We start from the raw sequence: 9064 nt of genomic DNA on the forward strand, positions 1-9064 counted from the left end.
ACACTTCCAATAAACAAATTCATTCATTCTCAACTCCAATATCATCACAAAACTCAATATCAAGATCTCAACATTTCAATTTCAATTCTCAATCATCCATCACATGTGATGATCACATATAAATCATAAATAACCATTTACTTTTCCATTCACAAATACAATTTTCATAATTTACATAAACCTCAATATACATTACACAAGTTTAATTACATATGAGAAAATCAAAATTAAGTTACAAAATGTCAAAATGACACCTAGTGTCCTACCAATGCACTGCAGAAGTTGAGGTGACACGGACACTGTGCAGAGCTGCAGGATGGACTCACCACATGCGTGGTCTCTGGGCTCACGATCTGTATCTCCAGTACCTACGCGTGGCAAAAGCAACGCGCTAAGCAATAATGCTTAGTGGTGCAATAATATAATAAAAGAAAATAGCAAGAAATTAAATGTGTAGTGAATGTGTACGTTTTATTTGTTTGGTATTTGTATATCATTTACTTTGTCCACTTTTATTCATTTGGTTGCCCCAAGTAACCTACACTAGACGACTGGACTGGATAACGGGTAAACTGGCACTGGGTATCTAGTACCTCGGGCCGTCACACCATCGGTCACATATGCATCTCCCGGTGTGCAACAGAACAGCTAATAAGCTGTAAATACATCAGGCACAAGGCCAAATCTCAATACAAGGTCAGAATGGCTAAAAGCCATAAAATCACAGAATGGCATATTGCCATGTGCAGTACTGCTAACTGAACCCTATTGGCATGCCAAACTATCCAAACCAATCATGTTAGGTATACTAGGGCATTTGAAACTTTTAAATTCTTCAATTTGTGCATTTCAAGTTTTGATGTCACTATTCACCTCATTGGTCAACAAAAATGTTGATTTTTGGATAGAAAATAGGTGTATTGGTTTTAACACCCCAAACATACCACATTTTGTATTTAAAACTTGTTGGAATTGATTGCCATTTCCATTTCTCAACTTAATTCTAAGAGGGCAGAAATTTCAGTTTTTGAGACCCAATTTTACTGTTCCATTGGGCCCTGTTGCAGTGGGAATTTGAGGAAATGACAAACATGAAAGTTGTTCCTTATTTTGTCTAGTTGAATTTCCTTTTTTGAATCACTCCATTTGGAGTTTTGTAGCTCTAGATATGATCCAAAAACCACAGCTGGCCGGATTGCCAATCTGCAGAATTGACCATATCTACAGTAACATAAACAGTAACTAGAGTCACTTGGTTGGATGGGTTCTGGCCATAATTTGGGGTAGGTTCCTTCATGAAAGTTGTTTTTCTATGTCTTAACTTGTTGCTGTAAAAATTTCAGGTCAATTGACCAAATCTACAGTGAGTTATGGCCAAATGAATAGTTACTGTTCATTTGGTCATTCTGCAGAATCAGTTGCAGGGTATCCGGATTGGGGCCAAGTTTTGGTCCTCTTGATTTGGTCTTTTGGGCATGGTTTCTTCAGCAAAAATGTGCCATTATAAGCCTAGTTTCATGTCCAATTGGCCAAACACCAATTGGACCAACACAGCCCAAGTTATGGCAGTCCAAGTGGACTGAATTTTCAGTCCCTCTGCTGCTGTCCTAGGGCAGCCTACATCTTCACTTTGCAATCCTATTTTTCAGTCCAAATTGTGCTCAACTTACCTAAAATAGTCACTAATTGACCATTAAAATGTTCTCTAAAAATTTCCTAAGCCAAGTCAATCTTTTACTTCTCAAAACCCTAATGTCCAATTCAAATTACACATAAACCTTAATTAGCATACTAGTTCAACATCCATGCATATTCATAACTTAAACATCATTTCTAGCCACTCTAAGTTCATTAAAACAATCAAACTCATCCTTCCTTAGGGCTGCCGAAAATTGAAGATACCCTAACATATATGATTTACTTCAAATTCTTACAATTTCTTGTCTTAAAATGATGCTCTAACAAGGATTAAAGGAGTGAGAGTGAAAGTATAGCACTAACCTTGAATAGGGCAGATTTTTCCCAACTCAAAACTTCACTTTCCTTCACTTTCTAGGCTTCCAAAAGGTTGTTTAAGGTGTGGGGTAAAATTTTAATGAAGAGAGGTTAGGGTTTTGTGGTGAAACAAAGGGAGAAATAAAGCTTGAGTTGCAAAATCAATGGAGGTTTGGCTAGCTTGGATTTCGGCTGGTTTGGGAGGAAGAAGAAGGCAGCTGCATTTTTGTTTATTTTGGTCTTCATTTAGTCTATTTTATTGGTTATTTAAATGGTAGTTTAAAGGTGATTGGTGGTGGCTTTTTAATGACATCACCTTATGTCATAATTAAGCATTTTTCTTCATTTTCTTTTCTTTTCTTCACTACTCATTTCCAATTTAATTTCTAGTAATGTTTATTCATATTTTATGTCATATTAATTATTTACTCAACTGGACAAGTCGGCCAAAAATCACCTCTGAAGGCGAAATGACCAAAATGCCCTCCGTTTGGCTTAACGGGTCAAAATTATCTGTATCAATTGAAAAATTTTTCTAGGTATTTTCTTGGCATTCTAATGCCATGGGAACCTCAGTAACCCTTCTCTGGAGTCGCAAAAATTATTTTACAATTTTTCCCCCGGTTCTAGGGCTCCTCGTTGCGAGAACCGCAACTTCCCTCTGGTTTACCCCTCGCTAGGGCACCGGCTCGTTTATCTTGGTTGTATTTTATTTCTAAAATTTTTACTAAATTTTTCTTATTAATATTTGAGTTAATTATGGTTTCTGACTTTAGTTTAAATATTTTTCAGGACGTTTTAGCTGTCCGGACCGACACCGGTCACCGGAACAGTAGAATGTACGGAGTTGTTATCGGGAGGGTGTTACAGAGTTTCTCCTAATTTATTCATAATTTTGACGATTTCTACCTTTTAAAAATCTCAACAATATAATTTCAATAATGTAAATTCTTTCTCATATTCAATTCCAATATTCCATCTCAATATTGCAACTCATAATTTCAAACATAAATAAATTCATATTCAAATTCCATAAATAAAAGATGAAAATCTCATTAATTTCATAATTATTACATGAGTTTATAATTTACATGGCAAACTAAAAGTCTAATTACAAAATACAAAATCACTGATAGGCCTAGTGGGTCCTATCAAAATACACTGGAGTGGAGTGACACTGGACACAATGCAGATCTAGACTCTGATCCCCAGTCTACGGTCTACTCGGCTATCGCTCTATATTTCCAGTACCTACACGTGGCAAAAAGCGACGCGCTAAGCAATACAGCTTAGTGGTGCCAATAAAAATAAACTGAATAAATAAAAATGCAAAATTTATGTTATTATTTCATGTAGACTGAAATTTTGGGTAATTATTAATAATATTATTAATTTAGTACTTTTTATGTTTATTATTTGGTAATAAATTATTAAAACTTATTTTAGTTGCCCAAGTAACCTATACCAGTTGACTGGACTGGATAAACCTATAAACTGGCACTGGGTACCAAGTACCTCGAGCTATCACACCATCGGTTACATAGTATCTACCAGGTGTGCAACAGCATGACTAACAAGCCATAATAATCATTGGGCATAATTTAGCCAAGTAAACTAAGAGTATCAAAATGGTCAAAAGCTATAACATTGCTAAATGGCTACAAGAGCCATAAATCACAAAATGGCATGAAGCCATACGCAATACTGCAATCGCAACCCTATTAGCATGCCAACCTATCCAAACCAATCAAATTAGACATACTAGGGCAAATTGACTAAGTTAGGTTTTTAGTTCTTTACATTGAATGTTTTGGTGGTTGCTATTCACACAAAAATGTTGACTTTTTCAATAATAATAGGTATGCAAGTTCTAATTACACTATAATATCACATTTTCAATTTTATATTTGTTGGCATTTGTTGCCAATCTCAATTTAAAGCTATTTGGAAGTAATTCTAAAATTCAGATTTGGTCACTTAGTATTACTATTTCATTGGACCAATCTACAGTTGGAATTTGGCTAAACTTTCTTCATCAAAGTTGTTCCTTAATGTGTCTACTTTAATTCCCTTTTTGAATCACTCTATTTGGAGTTTTTTCACTCAAGTTACGGCATTTTTACCACAACTGGCCGGATTGGTCCATTCTAGATTTTCTAGGCAGATTTTGGTTATAGTAGTTTTGATAACCTAATTTTGGTTAGCGATTTGAATTGGTTAGGGTCAGAATTTGGGTTTCTGTCCTTCATAACAGTTGTTCTACTAAGTCTAAGCTTTCCATGAGTTCAAGAATCAGGTCATTTGGACCTCTCTACACAATGTTATGGCCATTTCAACAAACACTGTTCATTTTGTCATTTTCCAAGTCCAAAAATTTGGTTACCCGAATTTAGGCAATTTTTAGGTCACTTTAAGTTAGTTTTCTGAGCAGGGTCTCTTCATGAAAAATGTGGCATTGTGTCTCTAAGTTTACCTCCAATTGGCCTTATACCAATTGAAGCTACACAAGTCAAGTTATGGCTATCCAAACCCACTAGACTCAAGTTTAGAATTTCTGGCACATTGGGCAGCCTAACTATATCACCATTCAATGCCACAATTTATTCCAAATTAAGGTCAATTCACCTCAAATGGTCACTAATTGACCATTAGAACACCAATTCACCATCAATTTAACAAAACCCTAATTTAGCTCAAACCCTAATTCCCAAAGTTTCCAATCTTACACTACACATAAGGTTTAGGATTCTAATTCACTTATACACATCAAAAGACATCTCTACACCATTTTAATTCAATTGAGAGTCATCAAACCCTAGCATGTTCATGGCTGTCGAATTTCAAGGGGGTAAATGTCCTAACAAAGAATTTAGAGAGAGAGAGAGAGATGAATTTGGCACTAACCTCTTGAAGCACAACCCTAAGATTGTAACACACTCACTTTAGATAGTCTGCACATTCTACTATTTTGATGAGCAATGTCTGTCCGGACAGCCAAAATGCCTGGAACTATATTTAAACTAGAGTGAGGAATTATAAATAAACTAAATAATGATAAGAAAAAATTTAGAAATGAAATGCAATAAGGTTAAATGAGTCGAATCTACAGTGATGGGTGACCCTAACGGGAAGTAATGGTGAAGACAGTTAGTAACCCTAAACCCATGGGAAACCCTATAAAATAATTTTTGGGACTCAAGAGAAGGGTTATTGAGGTTTCGATAACAATAGAATGCCAAGAAAATGCTAAGAAAATTTTATAAATCAGTACAAACAATTTTAACTCAAAAAGCAAAACGAAGGGCATTTTAGTCATTTCACCTTCAGAGATGATTTTTTATCAACATGTCCATTTAATTAAGTAAGTTTTATCATATAAAATATGAATAAATATTACTAAAAATTTAATTAAAAATGATAAAATAAAGAAGAAAAGAAAATAAAAATCAAATGAAAATTTAAAACCTAATTATGACATAATAATGATGTAATTAAAATTTATAACCAATAAATTTTAGACAAACAATTATAAAAGGAACAAAATAAGTAAATAAATAAAAAATGCTATCATCATCTTCCTCTTTACCAAATAGGCCGAACCATCTTGCCTTGCTCCTTCCACAATTTTCAACTCTTCAAAGCTCAATTTCCTCTCTATTCTCACCATAAAAACTCAAAGTCTCAACATTAAATCTTGCTTATTCATCTTGATTAAGAGTTTGGGAGAAAAAAGGAGAGGAAAACTTAAAGTTAGGAAAGCTTGGAAATCCTTCAATTGAGGTTAGTGCTAGTTATTACCTCTCTCTCTCTCTTTATTTTATGTTAATAGCTTAGATTGAGTAAGAAATTGCAAGAAAAAGAAATAAAATATATATGTATGACCACCATGTATTTTCGGCAGCCATGGGAGGAGGTTGCAATATGTTGATTTGTTTCATTAAATTGTTTAGAAGTGGTTTTTGATGAGTAGATTTGAGTTAGATGTTGATTTGTGTGTGTGGGATGTAATGATGGATGGTGAGGGTTAGGGTTTGTGACTAAATTGGGGATTTGGCACTTGGATGTTTAATTGGAGTTCTAATGGTCAGTTAGTGACCATTTGTTATGGTTTGACTTAGATTTGGAGTAATTGTGGCATTGAGTGGTGAAATGGTTAGGCTGCCTTATGTGCCAAAAATTCTAGACTTTGAGTCCAATGGGTTTAGGCAGCTATAACTTAGAGTGTGTAGCTTCAATTGGTGTAAGGCCAATTGGAGGTGAAACTAGGGACATAATGCCACATTTTTCATGGAGAGACCCTGCCCAGAAAAGCAACTTAGAGTGACCTAAAAATTGCCTAAATCCGGGTAACCAAAATCTGGACCTGTAAAGATGACCATATGAACAGTAAATATTCAAATGGCCATAACTCACTCTAGGAAGGTTAGAATGATCTGATTTTTGAACCATTGGAAAGCTTAGACATAGGAGAACATTTCCTATGAAGAACTTAGAACCCAGTTCTGACCATAACAAATTCAAATTGCTAGTCAAAGTTAGGACACTAAAACTGCCTGAACCAATTTTACCGAGAAAATATGGGAATGAGCCAATCCGGCCAGTTATGGTGATTTGACCATAACTTGAGCTACAAAATTTCAAATGGAGTGATTCAAAAAGAAAATTAAATTAGAGACATTAAGGAATAATTTTGATGAAGAAACTTTAGCTAAATTCTCACTGTAAATAGGTCCAATGGAACAGTAAACTTAGGTAACCAAAACTGAAATTTTAGAAATGCATCTAGGAAACTTTGAATTGTATTTGGCAACTAATGCCAATAAATTTAGAACCAGAATATGATATTATAGTGTGATTAGAACTTGCATATCTATTATGTATGAAAAAGTCAATATTTTTGTATGAATAGTAATGTGAATAGTAACCACTAAATTATGTGAAATATTATAATAAACTAGAAAGGCCATTGTAAATATTAAATATAGGATATGATTAGTAACTTATGATTTTTAAATTTGAGTGACCCTAAAACATAGGAGAGTAATTTATATGAAGAACCTTAGGCTAACATGTGACTGCAACATGTCCAAATGATTGAACAAAGTTGGGATTCCGAAATCTGCCTAGTTCTGGAATCAGAAGGAGATAATGAACCAGTTATGGTTATTTGACCATAACTGGAGTTATAACACTTTAATTGCCATAATTCAAAATACTATGAATAACTAAGATGAAGACCTAGAACTTTATTTTAGGAACTTGGAACCAATTCTAAGCCTAAGTGCTTAGAATTGTATGAGAAAGAAAATAGAAAATCTTGAAACTAGTAGACTAATAGGGTTCAACACCCTGGACAGTCATTAATCAATTGACTATAACTAGAGTTATACTACTTCAAAGTAAATGATTAAAAAGGGAAATTTAAGTTAATTTGAAATCCATAAAATGTTCATGGATTACTTGGAATATGAATGATAATTTATATAAATATTGTAATGAATAAATGAATCATATAAATGTATGAATGAGACATTAGTTCTTATTATTAGAGAAAGAAAGAATGTTTTGAGTATGATGGTACGTGAAACAATCGACGTGAATTATGATCAATATAAATAATATAATGAATGTATAAATTACATAGTAATGTGAGTTGGAAATTATGCTTCCATCATAACTAAAATTAAATGCTATAAAATATAAATAGAAAATATAATGAAATAATAAGACATATTAACTCTTAATGGTTCTTATGTGCCCATATATTGTCTAGACACGTATGTCAAATTGGATAGATTGGTATGCCAATAGGGGACTATTTGAGCAGTAGTGCGTAAGGCTTTATGTCTGTATTTATGGCTTTAGGCCCACATTCATGGCTTGTATGCTCAATTATCTGTTACCATAGCTTTTTAGCCATATAGATTGCATACGTGGTTGACGTTCCGTTTTTCACGTTCCATGGTATGACGGTCTGAGACACCACGGTGTCCAGTACCCAGGGACCCGCTTATCCAATTTAGTCAGCCTGTCATAGGTTACTTGGGCAGTGAAATAAATTAAAAATATTAAAAATTAAAATATTAAAAATTAAATAAACGAGTTAGAAAGACCTGAAATAAATTAGACTAGCTCTAAAAAAATTATTTATTAGAAATACCTGAAATGAACTAGATTAATATTAAAATTTATCTATTATGAAATAACTCTAAGAATTTAATTATTATAAAATTATTAAGACAACCTAGAATGTATTGAGGAAGTGATAAAAAGATTAGCAAATGAACTATAACATAAATAAACATTGCAAATGTGTCATACGTAGTAATATAAGCATAAATTTAACATTTTTAGATTATTTTTATATTGTGTATAATTATTTTAAATTTATGAACTAAGCACCTCCAATGAGGAATAAACAAATTAGGATAAAAGATAGTTCTATTCAACTCAACTAAGCCTTTATCCCAAAAATTTAGAGTCGGCTATATGGATTCGCTTTCTTCACTCTAAACGATTTTGGGTTAAATCCTTGTCGACACCATATTTTGGCCGATCCCCAAAATCAATAAAACTTTAAAACCGATCCTCGGTACTAAGTCTCCTTTGGACAGCTAATCACATTTCCGATCCCTCTTTGATAGGCAGTCACAATTCCGATCTCTCCTCACAAAGAATTAAATCAAATTGTTAAGTTCTCGCATCAGTCAGAGCTTTACCAGTCTATCGCTCACCGAACTCTCAAACTCATTGTCGAAACTCAGGACCCGTCAAGTATATTCCTGATAAACGAAATGAACTGGCACTAGATCTTTTCTTACTAGTTTTATTGCCGATCTCCCTTTCGAAAGTTTAAGAGCTAAGGTTTTGGTTCGGTTTAATGAGGATTTCGATCTTAAGTGTTCGAGTTAAATTTTCAATTTTAATCAAGTCCCATTCAGCATTTCTTCCCCACCGATCTCATGCTTATTGTGCTTTCCAATCTCTTATACTTAGATTAATAATTGCATTTAGTTCTTGTTTCGCTATGCTCATACAATCAAATACTTAGGCAATTCAGAGATTTTCC

The sequence above is a fragment of the Hevea brasiliensis genome, chromosome 1 (assembly GCF_030052815.1).
Source record: "Hevea brasiliensis isolate MT/VB/25A 57/8 chromosome 1, ASM3005281v1, whole genome shotgun sequence".
Taxonomy (NCBI): Eukaryota; Viridiplantae; Streptophyta; class Magnoliopsida; order Malpighiales; family Euphorbiaceae; genus Hevea; species Hevea brasiliensis.